General features: G+C 34.7%; 2 non-coding genes and 1 pseudogene across 2 annotated transcripts; 2 read left to right on the top strand and 1 right to left on the bottom strand.

Annotated features, from left to right (window-relative positions):
- Positions 1–11,540: 11,540 nt before the first annotated feature.
- On the top strand, positions 11,541–11,637 carry Trnak-uuu (transfer RNA lysine (anticodon UUU)). Its single transcript has 2 exons — positions 11,541–11,577; positions 11,602–11,637. It is a non-coding gene; the product is annotated as a tRNA-Lys (tRNA).
- Positions 11,638–12,993: 1,356 nt separating this feature from the next.
- On the top strand, positions 12,994–13,090 carry Trnak-uuu (transfer RNA lysine (anticodon UUU)). The gene is made up of 2 exons: positions 12,994–13,030; positions 13,055–13,090. It is a non-coding gene; the product is annotated as a tRNA-Lys (tRNA).
- Positions 13,091–16,811: 3,721 nt separating this feature from the next.
- On the bottom strand, positions 16,812–16,928 carry LOC145267232 (5S ribosomal RNA; annotated as a pseudogene).
- Between the last annotated feature and the right edge of the window lie 4,646 nt (positions 16,929–21,574).

Here is a 21,574-nt window from a genome sequence, read left to right as displayed (position 1 = left end):
TTGTAGAGCAATCCTTTTCTATTGCAGTGTTCTATTTCATGGTGTCTCAAAGCAGTCATTCGTTGTCTAGCTGCCTCGTTTTCTGTCAATTGCTGGGGCAAAGTCATACTCTCTCTCCATGCAGCCTCTCGTTGTTGCCCTTGGTATAGGCGAAAGCTTCGTTGGGTTTCCGATTCATTCTGATGTCGTTGAGCCACTCTCAACTCACCTTGTGTACGTCTACTTACCTCATATAATTCATTCGATCGTAATATTGCTTCTCTTTCCAGTGCATATCTTTGCCTTTCTTGAATTTCATCTTGTGATGAATTTAACCGCCTTACAGCATGTCTAGTTCTGTCAGCTTCACGTTGGGTTTCTCTTTCCAAATCTGACAGTCTTGCTCTCCTTTCTCTTTGACGTATCCTGTTAAGTTCTAGACGTCTTTCTCTATCTGAATTGTTTTCATTGGAGCGAATTGCAGCAACTCTTAGTCTATTAGCTTCCAATCTTTCCATTCTTTCTTCCTCACTTTCGTTTCTACTTCGTTTGGGTGGCATAATTTCGGTTTTAAACGGAATTGTTTAACGATATTAATGATTGTAAATTAATTAAGCGTAAAGGAAATGTATACTAACTGAAATGGACGAACTATAAATAATATTTCTGAATAGTACAATTATAAACAATTATATTGTACCTATTTACTATGCCTCCCCACGGGACAGAGTTAGACACCAGGGTCGTTTTTTAACGTGGAGAAAAGGTACAAAAATAAAAATTGTCTCAGTCGTGAAGGATTTCTCCTCCACCGAAAGAGAACAAGAAAATGAAGTGCAGCATCTGAAGAACAGATGGTGTTTATTTGCTCCCCCACTGAGCAAATTAGGCACAAGGCCGTTTTTAATGTGAGGTAAAAACCAGCTCCCCTAAAAGAAAGGGGGCACTCTGGTTACCAAAAATAATAATTGTCCCAGTATAGAGGGTTTCCCCTCCATTGACTGGTACAAATTATCTTAAGTGCAGCATCTGAAGAACAGATACTACACTTTGATCTTGACCAAAAGGAATGAATAAAAGCGACCTACGTGTGACTCATTACTTCCGGGTGTAAACGTCACAGTCTAAAAGTAATAATTAAAAAAAAAAGTAAATGTAAAATAAATGTAATACCAACTTAGGTTAACTAAGTAAACAGTACAATTAAAACAGTTCTATTAAAACAAATAATTACTAAGATCTAGGTAATTGTTAGTCTCATTGTTATGGTTTTAAAGAAAAAAATGTGTAAAAAAAGTTCTGCTTTTGTGAGTACGTGTATTTCTTTTAAATTACATAACCTTTTTATTTTATTATTTATATCTCTTTTAAATTTATATATTTTGTTAGTAAACTGGAAGAAATTCAGTTGAATAAAACCTTGTTCGTGTTCTTTACGTTAAACTCATATTTTTATAAAAGGTTCATCCGGTTTAAAGAAAGCACTAAGTTTAAATAAGACTGGAAATAACTAATTCAATATATAAATAGAAAAATGAAATAAATATAAGCTTTAAGTCTTAAGATAGTAATAATCAAAATGTAATAAATTATTTGTAGTTCAAATCTATGATAAACAGGCTTTCGAAATAGGCTCGACCAGAAAGATTAAATTGGAACGAAATTATAATCTCCGTGCCATTTTCAAAACAACCCCACAAAAGTAACGATATCCTGCAGTTGGTTAAATGACAATGGTTGTAAGAAAAATGTAAAAGAAAATGCGCTTATCTGTTTATTTTGACCTGTTTTATTTAATTAAAAAAAAAAATTGGCTATAACTGGAAGAGAGCGTTATGTTTTGGGGGTTGTTTAAAAAATAGAATGGAAATAAAGTTAGTTCCGTTTTAATTGTGTTTAATTGCGGCAAGCGCTAACAAAATCGAAAAATCACTGTTTACATTCGAAATGTTAACTTTTATAGGTTTACAGGTTTGCTGACAAGGCTGGGGGTGTTTAATACAATTATTTTACTAAATTGATTTTTTTCATTTAAAAATAAAATTATTTATTTTTTAATAAAGTTTTATTTTAAAATATTTGTTTTTGTTTATTTATATAAAATTACGATAGTTGAATTGTATTCTTTCAATTATATTGGCAAGTAAAATATAAAAGATTAAAACGGAACGAAATTGAAATTTCCATTACATTTTCAATACAATCCCAAAACATAAAGCTTTGCTCGCCAATGAATTGTTTTGATAATATACGTAAAGTGAAATAAATCGAATATAAAATTAAATGAAAATATATTAAATAATTAAATGTTAAATAGATTTTGTAAATAGTACAGTTGAAATGATTAGAATATTTCCAATATGTAATAAGGTCGAGGTAATTAGTTAAAGAGATTTAATATAATGTAATATGCAAATGAGCATAAGTCATTCGATATGGGGGTGGTTTGTAGACTAGTATATAAAGAAATTAGGCATATATTCTTATGTCTCCTATAACAGAAACATCCTAAAATGGGTTCTAATGTTTCTCTACCAGGAGAGATCTACCCTCTTACCTCCTTTATATTTCGTTGATGATGGAGAGCTGTACAAACAGACAGAAACACACGAACCCTATTACTTTATAAAAATATATATATATATATATATATATATATATATTTCATAATGTTTTTAGGGATACAAAATTTAAATATTGCAATTAGGAAGGGAAGACTATTATGATTGATGATTAAAAGTAAATTTGTATATATATAAATATATATATATTCCTTTAATCTTCTCTCCAAAAAAGGGGGAGGAACAGGAGAGGAAAGAAAGAGAAATGGGGAGCCAGCTGACCGGTTTCAACTCTCGCTTCTCAAAGCTGTATCGAGGGAATTTTTAAAACAAAGAATGAAAAAGTGATTAAAATTGCGTTTTATTCAATTTACGGGGAGAAAAAAAAAGTGGAAAAACGATTAAAATAAAACAACGTTATGGTCGAATACCCTCGAGATTAATCAAGTTCAAACCCAGGAGGCATTCCCTTTGCTTGCAAAGGGAAGGTTTTCTAAGTCGAACATGAATAGTCTCCAAGATCTTAAGGTGATGTAATGAATGAGCACGACTAAGAATAGAAAAAGAGTTTGTGCTAAAGTTCGTTGCACAAGACGGGTTTTTAAGTAAATGATCAGTGATTGAGGACCCGTATGTGTTAGTAACAACATCAGTTGCCCGGTAGGTTCAATTCCTAATTTTACTGGGTATATATTGCTGGATTCTTCCATCTAATCTTAATGCCGTTTGACCCAAGTAGTTGGCACCGCAACCACATTCAAAATTGTAAATAACGTTACTATTATGGTGGGGGGGGGAGTAGACCGTCTTTTCGAGAAGATGGTAATAAAGTTCTTGTAGAGAACACAACATGCACATTGCACATTGGCAGCAAAATAACATCCATGAACTGCTGAACTTATTTGTTTGGCAAATTTCTCACTTACTGTACCCAACCAAGGCAAACGAAGATAAATTGGACATTTGATCACTATATTCTCTTTAATTCGAGAGAATTCAGCCAATTTCTTTTGAACAACTGACCTAATCACATCTAGTGGGTACCCATTTTTGGATAAAGTATCCGTAATTGTTTCCAATTCCTCATCTAATTTTAACTTGGAACAAATCATAAGGACACGATGTGTTAGGGTCCAAATTAGATTTATCTTACGTTTTTTAGGGCAAAATGAATCCCAACGAGTGTACAAACCTGTAAATGTTGGTTTGCGGTATATAGATGTATGATAACTAGATGGCGTTTTTGTTACTAATGCATCAAGGAAAGCTATGGATGAATTGCACTCTCCCTCATAGGTGTACTTTAACGTGGGATGCATTCCACTAAGTAAGGAGAAAAAGGTGTTTGCTTCCGTTTGGTTATTAAATAAACAGAATGTGTCATCAACATATCGAAAGTACACCAATGGTTTTATGGGTCCAGATAATAAGCGTTCTTCATAGAACCTCACAAAAATATTCGCCATGGTCGGTCCAAGTACTGACCCCATGGCCACGCCATATTTTTGCCGATACATAATATTGTTGAAACTAAATTTCACAGATGTCATGGCAAATTTCATAAGTTCAATAAAGATGTTTTCAGGAATAGGAGGAGGTGATATCCAGCCCCGATATAAAAAATCTGCACAGATATCTATAGTTTCCAAAACAGAGACACAAGTAAAAAGATTGCTAATGTCATAAGAGCACATAAACTTATTAACAATTTTAGACTTTTTAATAAAATCAGCAAAATAAAATGAATCTTTAAGACAATATTTACTATAATGTTGTAAAACAGGTTGTAAAATGTCAAAGATCCATTTTGAGACCCTTTGTTGCGATGACCCTACCATGGAGAGAATGGGCCTTAATGGGATATTCGCTTTGAGTTTTAGGGAGACCATATAACCTTGGGTGGATAGATCCAGAGGGTCTTATCTCACTAGCTACGTTCATCGGAAGTACACCGTTTTTGACCCACTTGACCAGTTTCTTTTGAAATTTGGTTGCGACAGGGCCCAATTTTTCAATTGGCGGTGGCAAAAGAGGGATAATCTTCAAGGCTTGCTGTCCAGTATTACGAGTGGGATGGCAGCTGTGTGGCGACTGTGGAAGCGTAGTAATTTTAATAGCTGTTGTCGCTGGTGAGGGATTAATAGCTTCTGGTTGGTGATGGAACGAGGTTCACAGCTTGACATACTGACCGATCTGCCTGCTTGTCGAAAAAGCTGTTGTATTTATACTCATGTTGCGGACGTAGTTGTAGACAAAGGTGGCTTTTATCACTGGTTGTTGTTTTCGCTTTTTATTTGTGTTTGTTTTTTGTGTTTTAATGTACTGTAGGGAGTCGTCCATATGATTTTTGTATACATGCGTCATATCAATTTAAAGCTAAGAAAGTTGTGAATGAGTTCTAGTAGGTGTTGTACTGTTGCAGTGTTTTATTAGATAATTATTCGCATTTATATGTTGCTGGAGTTGCATCTGTTGTGATGTTTGTGTTTTGTATTTTGATTTTTCTTTCGATGTACAGCTTCCTCTGATGGTTTTCTTTGTTGAGGTGAGTTGCGAGTTAATCTGTTGATGTGTGTATATAAAGAAATGATGTTGTGGTGTGCGTTTAGTGTAATCATTTATCTTGTATCGACGAACAGGGCTCGTCTTAGCATCGCCTTTATTGTCACCATCACTGCTCCTGCTGGTTTCTGGTTTATTCATGTAAATATGGAGGGATATGCAATATAACAATGCCCCCACCCAGATCTCGATCATATTTATATGATAAAGTCTATTAAACGCATGGGGAGTTGTCCCCTTGTCGTTCTTGCTGGGATTTTTGGTAGAAAGGTGAAGTAGGCGTGGAGCTATACGTCGGATATGGTGTGTCTACGTTGTGGTGCCTGTTGCTGCAGATATAACGGTTGCTGTTGCATCGGTAACGATTGTAACTGTTGTTGCGGTGACTTTGGTCATATGATGCTGGCTGTGTCCGTCAAACTTCCTTGGGCGGTTGTTTGTATCTGCGTCTGTATTTGAAGAATAGAGGGTCTTTGAGGTATCTCTGGCATACGGGGAAACTTTGTACCTGTTGACGAGCTTCTTGGTGTTGCTGTTCATGGGGATGGCTTTGTTTGTTAGTGCTTGTACAGTTAGGGCAAGGGTGTCTCTTGGGTCAGTAATGTCGGTTCGTTGTGTTTCTCTGAATCGGGTGTTGTTCTTGGGAATGAAATGCGGTGTCTTGTGGGGTATCAACGTCAGATTTACACCGCGATCCAAGTACCTTTGAACTTCAGACGCTATGCCAGTTGCAGTATAGTGGCTGTTCATCCTCTTGACAAGGTGGGGGTAAATGATAGAGTTCCACACTTTGACTTTTTTGCGTTTATGATCGAAATAAGCCCGTCGACAGATAGCTCAAAGTTCCTATCCTTCTTGAATTTGCTCTTAATGTGGACGGCTGTGTCTCTAAGTGCATTTTCAAGTTGGCCTTCAAAATCCGTCAGTTTATTGTCCTCTCACTGTTCTAGGTACCAGGCTCAGCTTAAGTGCTGAAAGGTAGTCATCTGGCTGCCATGGGTTGTTAGGAGAATGAAGGTGGCTGTGTCTTGTTCATAGTCGAGCATCTGTTGGAATATGCCTTGGTCCAACAAGTCTTTTGTGGACTTGACAAATTCACCTTCCAGGCTGGGGTGAGTTGCTAGCTCTGGTGTGACGTGAATCGTATATAATTTTGTTTAATGCTGTGATAAATTGACTCACGTCGTTTCCTGGGCGGAAGGCCTTTTAGTGTCTCATGGCATCTTGAATCGTTTGTTGACACATGAGTAATTTATAATCGCCGTTAGCCTGAGCGGTAGTGGTTGTAATTGCAGCTGATTTTAAGGCAGTTGTCATGACATCTATATCGAATCGAATTTCCCGAAGTGCGTCTTCGGATAGCTGTGTGGGTCTGGTCATTAGGTTGAAAAGAAGCTGTTTTTGCTCCCTGATTAGCATAAGCAGTTTGGATCGTTAGATCAAATTCTGGTGAAAATGAACAAACGGTGCAGTTTTAGGCCTTACCATATGTAAATTTGACTTCTGCACCATGCTAAAAAAGAAATGACTAGTCCATTATTTGTCCCCCTTTTCCCATTTAGCCCCAAAGTTTCCAAGGCCGTAATATATTTACGAGGGTGCAATAAGTAATGCCCCTGACCCACTTCCCATAGCAGTAGAGCAACGAAACTTGGCACAGTTATTAGTCTTTCTCTAGATAGGAACCACCCAGAGTTATGCATTTCTCCCATCGCTTGATGCAGCTCTGGAGGCCGTTTTTGTAGAAAACCCCAGGTTGGTCCTCCAACCACGACATGACTTCAGAAATCAAGGCTGCATCATCTGGGAAACACTTTCCTTTCAAAAACAACTTCATGGCTGGGAAGAGGGTGCAAGGTCAGAAGAGTAGGGAGGATGGGGGAGGATTTCATAACCACATGCCCGTGCTTCTGATCTGGCGACATGCGAGTTGTGGACCAGAGCGTTGTCCTGCAAGAGGAGGGTACCTTTGCTGATCTTGCCCCGCCTCTTGATTTTGATAGCTTCCCTTAATTTCCTCAAAAGTGAAGCATAATAGGCTCCTGTAATTGTGGTACCCTTTGCCAGGAAATCTGTCATCACTACTCTGTCCTGGTCCCAGAAGACTGTGAGCATGACCTTGCCAGCGGAGGGCTGCACCCTTGCCTTCTTTGGAGGTGGTGAGTCCAAGTGCTTCCACTGTATTGACTGGGCTTTGGTCTCTGGATCATAGTGATGGACCCAGATTTCATCCTGTGTAATCAGTCTTTTGAAAAACTTTGACTCATCTTCTTGGCACATCTCCAAATTAATTTTCTTTACCCTGCAACCTCTCTCCCACAGAAGAGATGTTGCGAGCCTATCCTTGTTTTATCGTTATTTCCATGGCAGGTGCTCGTCTGAACTCCAATCTCTGGTCCCCCCTCGCCAATCTTTCACAAAAAACACCCGTCTAGCTGAATCCACTGTGAAAATTTCCCCCCACTCTATATCTGTGCCTAAATCAAAACGTGGATTCCATGAACAAAGCTTCTTTCTTAGAACTGCATGCCTGTGGAACTCTGTTCCGTCTGCCTGCTTCCCACCGGACTACAACTTGGATGTCTTCAAGTCCAACGTTAACAAATTCCTAATGAACCGCCCCCTTAAGTAAACACTTCATCAAATCTCCACACTAACGTAATGTACTTGCAATAACCCTTATCCCTGAGTGGCTTCCGGGCCTTGATAAGTGGTGATCACTGTGTAGAAAAAAAAAAAAAAATCCTCGAGCACTCGACGCGTTCTTGCTTCTGGAATGGTGTGAGCAACCTGTGAATCCATCTGGCAGACACCTTATGCATATTCAAATGGTCATGAATGATAGTTTCCACAGACCCTGTACTAATTTTGACATCTTGGGCTATTTGGCGAATAGTAATGCGCCGATCTTCCAAAATGGCAGCCTCAACTTGACGGACAGATGCCTCATCAATGGCAGAAGAGGGAGATGGGGGGGGGGGGCGACCAGGTCTGGGAACTGTTTCCACAGACTTCCGGCCATGTTTGAATTCACGATGCCAGCGTTTTACAAGGCCATATGATGGGGCATTATCACCGTAAGTTTCTTTCATTTCATCAAAAGTCTCCTGTGGTGTGCGTCCTTTCAAATACAAAAACGGATCACTGCTCGACATTCAACAGGCTCCATTTCACACCTGACTCAGTTCAAACACCTGTAAAACAGAAACCACAATTAGTTCAGAGCTGTAATTTACCACATAACCTGTAGAAATATATATCATTGCACGTGCAAAATTTCAGCTAGATCAGACAACTGGAAGTGGGTCAGGGGCATTATTTATTGCACGCCCTTCGTAAATATAAGTTTAGCACCATGCAAAACTACTAAATAGACATACACAGGAAATTTTGGACAAATATGGTAAAATAGTCCCCAAAATGGAGTGTTTTTATTAACCCAAAAAGAGCCCTTGGGATACACCCAAGAGTTATCGCGAAGTATAGACAAACAAAATTATATAGAAATCAGTTAGTTACAAATTTACAGAAAGTTTTATAAAAATCCAAGGCATCAATTTTTTTTAATAAGCACAAAAGTATCAATTTTAGTCATTTTAACCTGAAAAGAATCCCTAGAGAGGTGTGCGAGCCTTTCCTAGTCTCACACAAAAACACGCGTTCACATTTCAAGCTATATTACTGGTCACATACATACGCGCACACAAACATACGCGCCCACATCCACACACGTACATATATTCACGTTCGCGTACATACACTCACATTCACGTGTATATACACACACGCTAACGCACACACATGTACTCACACACGCGCACACGAACGCACACATGGACGACGTCACTTCCGCTTTCAAAGGAAATCCACACATGCACAAAGACCACTGGAAACAAGTATAAACCAAAGAGCAATAACCGGCTTCTTCCTTTTTTAGGCCCAGCTTTCGAGCTGGTCGGTTCGTAGACCGACCGCTCGTACCTCACACCACTTGCTATTATGTGGGACAAAAAGCTAACAGACCGTACGTACACATTCTCACTCTTTCTCTCTCTATCTACTACTGGTCCCTGAGAACACCACCGCGTAGCTGACTTCTAACATGGTGCGCAGTTTAACTGATGTCAACTCTCTATCCTCTTCTTTGTCTACACGCTGGACTATCATTCCAATTTCCACTACATCACTCACTTCTTTTCCTATGTATGAACAAACGATAGTGACCCGAACTTGAGATTAAAACACATTTCCTTTTTCCTTCTATAATACCAATCCCTCTACAAACGATGGTTACACCCGCGCGGACATGAACACATGTTATATCTAAAACATTCATTCTTTCAACAGTAAATAAACAACGTTTATCTTATCCATCAATTGAGTTTTTGTTTCTTTCAATTCCATTCGTTTCATTATTTTCTTGTGGCGAGTTAGGGTATTTTATATCCTGGTCTGCAACAGAGGTAACCGGAGTTTTCCTGGAAAATCCGTTCTGTTGCTTTTTTTACTCATATCATGTTTAACGTTTGTGTAAAATTAAAAAAAATTACAAGGTGTAATTATTGAGAAAAGTGTGGACAGACGAACGGAACAACGGACAAGAGTGAATTTTCAGTATTAGTGGTGTTGGCTGACGTACACGAATGAGGAAAGACCCTTTAACGAAATACGCATTGGCTCCGATGTTGTAGGCATCACGTTCAGGGGAGCCCGGGAGCGCTTATTATTTTGCGTGTGTGGTCTTGTTTGTTCTTGTTTATTTTGGCTTTAACTTTGCGCTGTTCAGATTATTTTGTTATGTGTTTTGGCAAATGCGTATTGCAGCAGCGTAAATTATTTGACAGACAAAAAATTATAAAAATTATTTATTTTTATATAAAACACATTACACTAAGGCTGAAATAAAAAAAAAAAATTAATTTTTATTATTTTTTCAACATTTTTTATTATACTAAATGTACAACAATCGAGGCCGCCATCTTCTTGTGAAAATTTTGGCCTTTCTAAGGCTTGCCAAATTGGCATATTTTTTAGGCCAAATTTGGCTTTTGGTACTGGTCGCGATTAGAGTTCCCTGCCGAACACCCTAAAAAAACACTGACTTCTCCCCACGCATGAGCAAAGGACATGTTTTAGTTGCCATAGTAACTAAACGATCATGAATTTTTATCGACTTTGTTTTACTGTTTATGAATATTGAAATAAAAGACATTACTACACATTTATTAATAATATCTCACTTTTAATCACTTTTATCGACTTTTTTTTTTACTGTTTTACTGTTTATGTGTCACTTTTATCGACTTTTTCTTTTCTTTTTTAAAAGCATTTTCTTAAAATGAATATTAAAATAATTTCCCAACTTTTTTCATTTCTATGTGTTTTAGTTTTTAGTTTTGTGTGTTGAATGAAACTTTTTTTTTTTTCATTACAACAATAGTTATCGACCCCGGTCCTTTGGCTGACAAACATCTGTCGGCGGTTCTTGAAACTAAATTACATGCATTCGCTTACGCTCCTCCTGCATGGACCATGGAAAACCAGTGAAGGAAAGAATTTGTGTGTGTGTGGGCCTTTTTTTTTTTTTTTTTTTTTTTGACTTATTGATCCGCGCTACTTTTTAAATAGTTTGTTAAATCGGTGGTTAAATCCGGCTAAAAAAAAAAAAAAAAAAAAAAAACTTCGCAAAGTTCAAGCAAAAATGAAATTTTTCCGTGCTGAAATAATGACGTTATTATTTAGAAAGGCATTTTTAACATGGAGACGAGAGGGTGTTGTGTTGTGATGTTTTTCGATATGGGAAAAATCATCGAGAACAATTCGTGATTAGTAGGTTTTTGTTTATCGCCGCAAGTGTTAATCTGGACCAATTTTCCTGTTAATAATTACCTATAACTATAATCTCCGGCAAAAAAAAAAAATATCCACCCCCCCCAAAAAAAAAAATAATAAAATAAAATAATCCGAACAGCGCAAAGTAAAGAAACAAAAACAAGCAAGGCCACACACGCAAAATAATAAGTGCTCCCTCGAACGTGATGCGTCGGAGCTGATGCGTATTTCGCTAAGGGACCTCACTCGTCCACCAAGGTGTTTTTTGTTTAAACAAAATAATACATTTCCACTAAGATCCAAATAAAAAGAATGGGTTCGTTTATATTCCGGAATCATTGTCTAATAAATACTGAAAATTTGATTAAAATTGATTAATTCTCTAATTTTTGGTGAATTTTCAAAATATATATACATTTTGAGTATTCACCTATTAGACAGAAAGAAAGAAAGAAAACATGGAAGCAGTTATATGTTGAAAATTGGCGCCATTCATTTGAAAGAGAGAAAGAGAAAAACATAGGACGAACACACAGACACAGAAACATAAGTTAAGACTTAATAAAATTAATATAAGATGTGATGCAGCTTAGGGTGGAAATGTCAGCCCTCATAGCTCAGTCGGTAGAGCATCAGACTTTTAAGAATAATTATTTCTAATGGAGAAATCTGAGGGTCTGGGGTTCGAGTCCCCATGCGGGCTAAAGACTTTTTAAACTCTGAATTAGATATATATGTAAAAATTACGGTCACATACATATTAATAAAAGTACAGAAATAAAAATATTATAAAAGTTCCGGTATGTACTAGTAGAGAGACCCGGAGTTGCCATGGATTAAATGAAAATCAACGCATAGTCGAGGAGGATTTCCGTTAATTTTATTGCCATTGAAATCGATTAACAAAGTCAATTTTTCAATTAAATCAATTGATTGCTTGATCTAGACGGAGACTAACCATAGTGCATCAGGAGAAAGCTCTGCATGCCTCCTTGCTGTCCAAAATGCATTATAGTCTACATTGCACTGTAGAGAACCTACTGTTTATTGATGGACTTTTAGGGTCGTCATCAAAATCCGTTTTTTTTTTCTTTTTGTTTCTTTTTTGTTTTTGTTCTTTTTGCGTGATGACTTGAAAGAGAAAAAAAAAAATAAACATATAAAGGAAATTTTCCGGAAATGGGAAACTAAAGAAATGAGCAGATGAAGTAGATCCAAAATGTGACTAAAATGATCCGAATTTTATTAAAAGTAAATAAAATGTTATTGTTGGTTTTATTTTCCAAAGCTCGGGTTTAAAAAACCCCATAAGAAAAAAAAAAAAAAAAAAAGGAAAAAAAAAAGGAAGAAAAAAAAAAAGCCTTATGAAATAAAAAAACAAATACAAGAAAACAACAATTCTAATTGAAGGAAAGGCTGAACGGAAAATAACATACAAAAAACAGAAAATAGTTCTTTTAAGTCTTTAAATTCAGTCTTTCAACAAAAAAGCTTGTTTTTTCAGAAAAAAAACATGCAAGGCTGAGAAACAGAAAAGAAACATTTGTAATGCGTACACTGCTTTATTTTCTCATATAACCTTAATACGTTTTGAAAGGATTTCGTCCATTTCCACTAAGATTCAAATAAAAATAATGGGTTAATTCATTAATATTTCGGTATCATTATTCGATAAATAGTGAAAATTTCATTAAAATTGGTTAATTCTCTAATTTTTGGTGAATTTTCAAAATATTTATACATTTGGAGTTCACGTATCTATTAGACAGAAAAAAATAAATAAATAATAACCCTTATCCCCAAGTGGCCCTTGGGCCTTGATAAGTGGTGAACTCCATGTAAAAAAAACATGGAAGCATTATAAGCACTATAAGTTGAAAATTGGTGCTATTCATGAGAGAGAGAGAGAGAGAGAGAGAGAGAGAGAGAGAGAGAGAGAGAGAGAGAGAGAGAGAGAGAGAGAGAGAGAAACATAGGACGAACACACAGACACAGAAACATAAGTTAAGGCTTAATAAAATTAAAATAACATGTGATGCAGCTCTATGTGTGATTGTCGGCCCTCATAGCTCAGTCGGTAGAGCATCAGACTTTTAAGAATAATTATTTCTAATGAAGAAATCTGAGGGTCTGGGGTTCGAGTCCCCATGCGGGCTAAGACTTTTTGAACTCTGCTGAATTGCAATTTATATCTAAAAAAAGTACATCCACGTACTTGATGAAGCTATCTGGTAAAAAAAATTAATCTATATCGATATATATAATTATAAAACTCAACTGACATTTTAACCGGTGTTTAACTCAACATCCGGTTTACGACTTCCGGTTGCACATGCGTGCATAAACAAATAATCAATGTGACAATAAAACGTATTGTTTTACTGTGTACGTTTTCAGCGTCCTAATTGTGTTTTTTTTTTCGCGTTTAAATTATCCAAATAAAAATTGTTAATACTTTCTGCATTTTTTTTTTTTTACACCGTTCATTTCTGTATAACGTTTGAGTTATTTTAACGCAATTTTCTTACAAATAAATCTACTTTAACCTGCTGACAAGCATACAAGCATTTTACAACGACGATTTACCCACTGCCTTCCTTTTTTTTTAAATTTATTCTCCATTTTTTAATGCACCTTTCTTAAAAAAACATTCATACATTTTCTTCTACACTACCAACATAAATAAATAACCCCGAAAATGTTTTTTTTTTTAATTTGCGTTACAAATAAATAAGCAACGCGGCAATAAAACATATTGTTTTACTTCGTACATTTTCAGCGTCCCAATTGTTTCTTTTTTTCGTGTTTAAATTAAAAGATATATCAAAATTTAAATTTAACTGTAAGTATTATGGTATCTGTTCAGTGCACATTTACCTAGAAGTATGGCAAACCATTTATAATTCAATGGCTGTAAGTTTTTTTTTTTTCAAAAATAAACAATTATAAACAGAACGACTCATAGAAATTTATCTATATTCTTTTTTCATTTTAATATACTTTCACCGAAATGTTTCTGTTATGTCACAAAAAACTATTTTCTTTGCATCACAAGTGTCACGCTTATACATTATTTCCATAGCTAATATAACATACTGACCCAACGGGTCACGGGTAGTCTAGTAGATGATAAAAATTCTTATATTTACTAGCAGGGACACCCGTTGTTGCCTGGATTAAATGAGAATCAGCGAATAGTTGATGACTTCCATTACTTTTATTGCCATTAAAATCGATGAAAAAGTCAATTTTTCAATTAAATCAATTGATTGCCTGATCTAGACGGAGACTCACCATGGTGCACCAGGAGAAAGCTCTGCATGCCTCCTTGCTGTCCAAAATGCATTGTAGTCAACATTGCACTGTAGAGAACGTACTGTTTATTTTTATGAAAGTATTTCATATAATAGCTTGAATTAAAGTTTAAAATGCAAGTCAAGTAATGTGGTTTAACTGTGCTCCAAGCAAAAACATTCATTTTGAATGCGCCTCTGTCTTATCAAAGAACATACTGTTGATTTTACACATTTAAATGTCATTTGATTGGCTACTAAAATTGACGTAATTATTTCAACAGAATTAAAAAAAAAAAAATTATTGTTAAGGAATTTAATTATTTTATAATTATCAATCAAAAAATATAATTATATCCAATTTACATTTGTTGGAATTTGTGTGTCGGAGAAGAAAACCAAATCCGGTATTTTCTCGTATATTATTATTATGTATCCGAGAACAATATCATTTGTAATTACGTTCATTTGTTTGTTTGAGTATTTAATAAAAATCATCTATTAAAAAATTTCTGCATTCAATAAAAATCATTTAATAAAAAATCTTCTGTTTTCTAATATTGCTTCAATTTAATTTTATTTCGTCAATTTCAATATTGTTTCATTTTAATTTCGAAATTCTGTTACAATAATTGCATCATTTTCAATAGTCAATCAAATAATATTCTTACAGACGATGTAACCCCAAATATTGGTTTATCTAAACTGCAATAGGGCCTATATATATATATATATATATAACTACTTCATTTATTCGCATAAATTTAATATACTAAAGTATAGATTTATGCGTAAACTTTTTTACTTCAAAAGTGCTCAATACGTAGGTAGAGCTAGTTAGTAATTTATAAAATATATATGGCGATTAAGCTACACTGAATATTCTGCGTTTCATCCAACTATAGGATTTGTCAGGCTTATGCGCGAATTCTGTCGTTGCTTCTTGTTTTTATATATGTTGAGGATTTCTAGTCGGCCAATCAGCTTTCTAGTATCCACCGCGCCCCTTCCTACCAGCCAATGGGCATGCATTTTATCAAACAAAGGATCTGTTTTAGGTTAGTGGTTTTAGGTGGTCGTTCTCCTTTTTTTTTTTTTTTATACATATAAATATACCTATGTGCACACAACAATGCACATACGTATACATATATACACATACATATATATATATATATATACATATATATACATATATGTATGTGATCGTTTATGTATATTCATGTTTATTTAATTTATTTATTTGTTTTTTTTTTCCTATTGTTATTGTTAGTTTTAAAGCTATTTTGTATCGCTATCCTAGAGTAAGTTTTATTTTGTGAACACAGTTGTTTGCTGGAAAGGCGGGAAAAGCAAACAACTGTGTTCACAAAATAAAACTTACTCTAGGATAGCGATACAAAATAGCTTTAAAACTAACAATAACAATAGGAAAAAAAAACAAATAAATAAATTAAATAAACATGAATATACATAAACGATCACATACATATATGTATATATATGTATATATATATATATATATATATGTATATGTATATATGTATATGTATGTGCATTGTTGTGTGCACATAGGTATATTTATATGTATAAAAAAAAAAAAAAGGAGAACGACCACCTAAAACCACTAACCTAGTTCTAAAACAGATCTTTTGTTTGATAAAATGCATGCCCATTGGCTGGTAGGAAGGGGCGCGGTGGATACTAGAAAGCTGATTGGCCGACTAGAAATCCTTAACATATATAAAAACAAGAAGCAACGACAGAATTCGCGCATAAGCCTGACGAATCCTATAGTTGGATGAAACGCAGAATATTCAGTGTAGCTTAATCGCCATATATATTTTATAAATTACTATATATATATATATATATATATATATATATAATTAGTTTTTTTGGAAAAAGAAATCCAGCAGAGTGCTCAATTAAAAGGAAAATCCGAAATCGAAATATAAGCGCGTATTTATATTTTGTGTACAGAAAGTTTTTAGATGAGACAAGTCATTGGTACCGTCGGTTTCAAGCCCGATAGTTAGGACCGTTTAAGATATACATATTAATTTTTACTCTCTTTAGCCAATACTCGTCTATTTTTAACCGGAAGTGTGAAATATATATATACCTCACTAGTTCACGTTTAACTCTCGTTTAGTTAAATCCCTGCCCCGTTTATTTATCGGATGATGATAATTTCATTAACTTTAACATTTGAATTATTTTAATTTTAAAATCTAATTTCGATTGAAAACTTATTTTATAAAAAAAAAAAAATTTTAATATATGATATGGATATCTTAAACGGTCCTAACTATCGGGCTTGAAACCGACGGTACCAATGACTTGTATCATCTAACAACTTTCTGTACACAAATATATATATATATGTATGTATGTATGTGTGTGTGGCTTCCTTCAGTCTTGACAGACTATGGATACCCACTGTAAGGGTGCCTGCGCATGAAATTTATGTGGCAAGAGTTGCGCACTCTCCAACCACGCCTCTTCTGCGTCAACATTGTTCCATGCCAGTAGCAAGTTGAGGTACAGGACGACTGGAAACAATACCGAGATAAACGGAGAGCACATACAGCACCTAGAATTCCCAAATGGTCACCCATCTGGTACTAGTCAGGCTCAACATTGCTTAACTTTGGTGATCTGGTGAGAACCAGTGTGTCGACGTGATTATGCCGTATCATAACGATACGGCATGCATATATATATATATATATATATATATATATATATATATATATACATACACACACACACACACACACACACACAAGCGATGTTTCTTACAAGGAGAAGAATTGCTGCTTTCTGGCTTGGGATTGTTATATTAGGTTGGTGCAAAAATAATGTTTTTTGACGTTTAACTTCAAAAGATCATAACTCCTTTCATAATAAACTTTATTAATCGAAATAAGAACCATTAAAATCGACACATTTTTGCCAACGAGAAACAAGTTTATTCCAGAGTTCTGGAACCGATGAAGTCATTGAAAGCCGATTCAGCATCATCTTGGCTTTTGATGCATTTTTGATGCAGGAAGTTGTCGAGACGCTAAAAAAAGTGATAATCAGTGGGTGAGAGGTCCGGTGAATATGGCGGATGAGAGAGTCTCGTAGCCCAATTCGTTCAGCTTCTGCAGGGACAGTTGAGCAACATGCAGGCAAGCGTTGTCATGGAGGAGAATTGGTCCCTTTTTATTGATTAATCTTGGGCGCATACGTTGGAGCTTCTGGTGCATTTCATCAATTTGTTGTCAGTACTTCTCTGCCGTAATCGTTTCGCCCAGATTTAAAAAGTTGAGATAGATAAGACCGGCCACAGACCACCAAACAGTCACCATAACCTTTTTTTGGTGCAATTTCGGCTTCTGGAAGTGTTGTAGAGCTTCGCCGGCATCCAACTACTGTGCTGAATGTCACCAGTTGTCATAGAGGATCCATTTCTCATCACACGTCACACTCCACTCGAGAAATGGGCCGTTATTGTTGTGTAGAAGACACCTCAAAATAACGATTTTTTTTTTATTATTTACTTCGTGCAGCACCCGTTTATCCAACTTATTTGACTTCTCTATTTGCTTCAAATGGCGAACGACTGTTGAGTGGTCAACTTTACGTTCAACAGCAATTTCTCATATGGTTTTGCGAGGATAGGATTCAATTAAGGCTTTCAAATGTTCGTTATCAATTGCAGTCGGCCGATCTCTACCATCATCTTCGAGGCTCTCATCACCATTGCGAAATTTCTCAAACCAGCATTGTGCCAAACATTGGTTAGTTGTTTCTGGGCCAAACGCATCATTGATATCACAAGCTCTCTCGGCAGCTTTTCGGCCTAAATTGAACTGGAACAAGAAAATCGTGCAGATTCGAATTTTGTCCATGCTGTCAAAAAGCCTGCAAAAAAAAAAAAAAAAAAAAAAAAAAAAAATAGATGAAGAGTTTGAGAAGAGAAACATGATTTGATAGAGTGAAAAATGCGCCTCTAAATGATATATGTCTATATATATATATATATATATCAATGAATCAATCCAAATGATATATGTCTATATTTATATATATTGATGAATCAATTCAAATGATATATGTCTATATTTATATATATCGATGAATCAATTCAAATGATATATGTCTATATTTATATTTATATATATATATATATTATATATATCAATGAATCAATTCAAATGATATATGTCTATATTTATATATATCGATGAATCAATTCAAATGATATATGTCTATATATATATATATATATATATATATATATCAATGAATCAATCCAAATGATATGTCTATATTTATATATATATATATATATCAATGAATCAATCCAAATGATATGTCTATATTTATATATATATATATATATATATATATATATATCAATGAATCAATTCAAATGATATATGTCTATATTTATTTATATATATATATATATATATATATCAATGAATCAATTCAAATGATATGTCTATATTTATATATATATATCAATGAATCAATTCAGAAATCTATAATATAAATCTCACCTGTCTGTATAAATGTATGTATGTATGCCTAAAACTTGACAAAGGCGATGGATTTTCACAAGATCGGTATCGTTTTGAAGCTCGACCCTTTGCATGACAAATATCGAAAAATTGGCTTAAAAAATGTATTCCTTCACCTTTAACTGGGCACGTTTCTACAAAGAGAGGTCGCTTTTTTTTTTAAAAGTCATCGCCTCTTGATTGACTAGCCTTAATTTAGACCTTCACCATTTTTGGTTTGGTGATGGACGCTACGGTAAAGACATCACATTTTTTTTTCACTTTCTTTTCCTCCTTCGTGGTACGGGTTCGAGCTAATGCTGGGTACTCAGGCTAGTCATATATAAAAGTAATATCTATATATAAAAGTGAACGTGTGTGTGTGTGTGTATACATTTCCCTATGCAATAACTGTCAATTTTCAGTCTACAGACTCGAAATTTGATATACAGGGTATTGAGATTTGGGAAAATCTTAGTAATCCGTTTTTGGCCAGAAATTTAGCCATTAAGGGTCAAAGTTCAACGATTTAACTTTTGAGAACTCTATCAAACTCCTCCACCAATTTTGGGTCTAAACACTTGAAATTTTAGATATAGGTTCCTTGGACATGGATCTAACTTAATAACTTGATTTGAGTCCAAAGCAATAAATGTTTTGGGGTCATAATAGGGGTCAAAGTTAAAAATTTGACAGCTTTTTTTTTTTTGCTCAACATACACCTCTAAACACCCGGCTGAAATGCTAGTACGTGAGAAAACAATAGTTTTTGCACCAACCTAATGTCATAAAAAGGCGTATGGTGATAAGAAAGAAGTAGACAAACACAGGATGGACTTTTAACTGATTTTTATTCAATCATTATATTTCAGGAATAAATTTGGAGAAAAGAAGGATTTGTCAGTTCAATGACAAAGATTCAATTAAAGAGAGTTATCCCGGCTGACGTCTTTTTGTGCTAATATAGGTATGCTTTAATCGCAATGTACAGAGAAATATTTTTGTTTAGCAGGAGGCCTTGTGGTAATATTGAACAGGTTGTAATTGTGAGATTTGTCTTTTATCTGCTGAGAAAATAAAATATTGGTTTTGTTGGGGTTATCGATTCATTGTGATGATGATACCGCTTTTGTGTAAATTCAAATGTTTGGTTGCTGCGTGTCAAAGTTTAGAGGAAATTATATTGGTTAGAATTATGGGTTCTGTAGCAGACGAAATTGCAAGGAACACAAGCAGGAACGAATCGTCACGGCTGGAGATTTTGAATATACTTCTTTCTAGCTTATCCAATAAGAAACTAGCTCTCAGTCACGTGACTAAGTTTATAAAAGGTTAAACTGGCAACACACACTCTCTTTCTTCCAAGATCTGGAAAGAGAGAGTGTGTGTGTACTCAAAATTTTGATTTTCTTACCTAAAAATAAAACTACTTGATCAGTCTACATGGTTTTGGGAAAATTTTGTTTCAACGAAGATAAGTACATCATACAGATTTTTCTTTATTTTTATTTTACTTTACTTGCAAGACTCAAACCTACTTTGTTGAAAAAAATAAATAAATAAAAAAATTAAAAAATGGGCTGAAGGGCGACACTCCAAGGCGAGCAGGCAAACATCAGGGTTGCAAAAAAGAAATACTCTATTATCGTTGGTCGGAGTATAACTCACCAAGTAAAGAAAGTAGAAAGTAGAGAAAACAAACTTGATCTTGAAGTTGTATGCTTTTAGGGAAAGATAGTTTGCTTGAAGCATTGCTGGTAAATAAATATGGAGGAGTATAAAGCTATAGCAATGCGGTACTTGCATTGCTATAGCCTTCATATACTTCACCATATTAGTATTTTTATTTTTAGCTCTTTACATTAAGTGGCTTCATAACTTGTATGTAATAATTTCCATAAAAAATAAAAAAGGAAATTGTGAAATAAAATTTAAAAAAAAAATTCGAGAATTTAAAAAAAAAAACATCAGCAACAAAAATGGTAAATTACTTGAAGATTATTTTATTGCGAAAATGAAATTTCATTTTTTCCTTTTCTCGTCCAGATGTAAATACATGTTTATTCTCTAAAGAAAATAACTGCATGCATGCGAGCTTTCCTGGTTAAGCGGTTGGTGAAAGGGAAACAGGACATGCTCCATCGGAAAAAATAAGCTCCAGGTGCGTAATGTTAGATAGTTTATCAGTCCCACATATCCAAACCAGTGAAATGTGGTGTCGAACCATTATAGTCAAGAGCTGCAGGGTAGGTGGGAGTTAATTGAAGACAACATAAAGAATTTTTAAAAGGTTGGCCGCCTGCATTAAGTAGAGCAACAGTTTTGTCTTCATTCTTTTTCGGGTTAGCAGGGTATGACATACTCCCAACTTCAAAATTTTTTTGTTTTAATTCTAAATTTTGAGATTACATTTTTTTTTCTTTTGTTTGTTTTTTTTTTTAAATTACCTGTCCAATTTTAGAAGGGGAGGTTCAGGTTGATATTTAACATAAAATAAAACTCTGCCCTTCAGTTTCTCACTGCCCTTATTTTGTCCTTTAGTCTTCACAAAATTAGCAATGTTTCTGACAAACGGGGAAGAATTGCTGTTTTATGGATAAGGGTGTAACACTTATTGTTGATTAATTTTTAACCTTGAAGTATTTTATTTGAATTAGCTCTTTACATCAGGTGGCTTCATGACTTGTCTGGTACAATTTCTCTTTAGAGTAAAAAAAAAAAATAAAAATAAAAAAATAATCAGGATTTTTTTCAACTAATATTTAGCCAAATAAATCCATAATATGCTCTC

This window comes from Euprymna scolopes, chromosome 42 (genome assembly GCF_053919585.1).
Source record: "Euprymna scolopes isolate OS-2025 chromosome 42, ASM5391958v1, whole genome shotgun sequence".
NCBI lineage: Eukaryota > Metazoa > Mollusca > Cephalopoda > Sepiida > Sepiolidae > Euprymna > Euprymna scolopes.
This window is presented reverse-complemented; position numbering and strand designations above follow the sequence as displayed.